The following is a 1127-nucleotide window of genomic DNA, read 5'->3' as shown; positions in this document are numbered from 1 at the left end:
GTTTCAAATTATATGGAGTTCAAAATGGTTGATGACAAGTCAATCACTGAACAAGTACAAGAATTTCAACTTATTGCTAATAAAATTGCTATATCTGGAATTGCTCTTGATGAAAACTTTCATGTTTGTGCCATATTTTCAAAACATCATCCATCTTGGAAGGAGTACAGAAGCAAACTCTTACACAAAAAGGAAGATTTTACTCTTGAACAATTATTGCAGCACTTGAACAGGAGACAGGATACCGTGATAATAACATCTTGTAGGAACACATCATGAAAGCTCATGTTGTTGAAGAAAAATCGATCAAGAAGGAACCTACCAATAATAAATCTTTGATGGCAAAGAAGAGTAAAAATATCAAGCCTACTAATTCTAATTCTAAGTCGAATGAATGTTATCATTGTCAAAAAATTGGTCACTATGCACGTGATTGTAAAATTCTTAAAGCTGAAAAGAAGAAAGAAAGGGCAAGTAATAATACAAAAAATTATCTAGTGGTGATGGACACAGAAGCATTTGTAGCGGGAGATAAAGTGGAATGGTGGATAGACACTGGTGCAACTCGTCATATATCAGGTAATCGATATTCTTTCTCGACCTATGAATTAGTGGGGGGCGATAAAGTTTTGCATTTGGGAAACTCATCGTCTACTAAGGTTGTGGGAAAAGGAGTGTTGAACTGAAATTAACTTCCGGAAAGATGGTCACATTGATAGACGTATTGCATGTTCCTCATATTCTAAAGAACTTGGTGTCAGCTGTTCTTGAAGGCTATAGAGATGCTACTTGGAATTCTAATCCGAATGACTCTAAATCTATTATTGCTTAGATTTTCACTTTGGTTGGAGCAGCGATCTCTTGAAAATCAAAGAAGCAGACACATATTACTAACTCAACAATGGAGTCAGAATTTATAGTTATGTCTTCCACTGGAGAAGAAGCTGATTGGTTGTGATCTATGTTGATAGATATTTCTTTGTGGAGTAAGCCAGTACCACCTTTAACTATGTATTGTGATAATAGAGATGCTATATTTTGCCCTTCAAGTGATTGCTACAATGGCAAGTCGAGACAAGTTTGTCTCAAACACAATCATGTGAGGAGATTATTGGAGGAAGGCGTGA

The sequence above is a fragment of the Solanum tuberosum genome, unplaced genomic scaffold, assembly GCF_000226075.1.
Source record: "Solanum tuberosum cultivar DM 1-3 516 R44 unplaced genomic scaffold, SolTub_3.0 scf00179, whole genome shotgun sequence".
Lineage (NCBI taxonomy): Eukaryota > Viridiplantae > Streptophyta > Magnoliopsida > Solanales > Solanaceae > Solanum > Solanum tuberosum.
Note: the sequence above shows the minus strand (reverse complement) of the source record.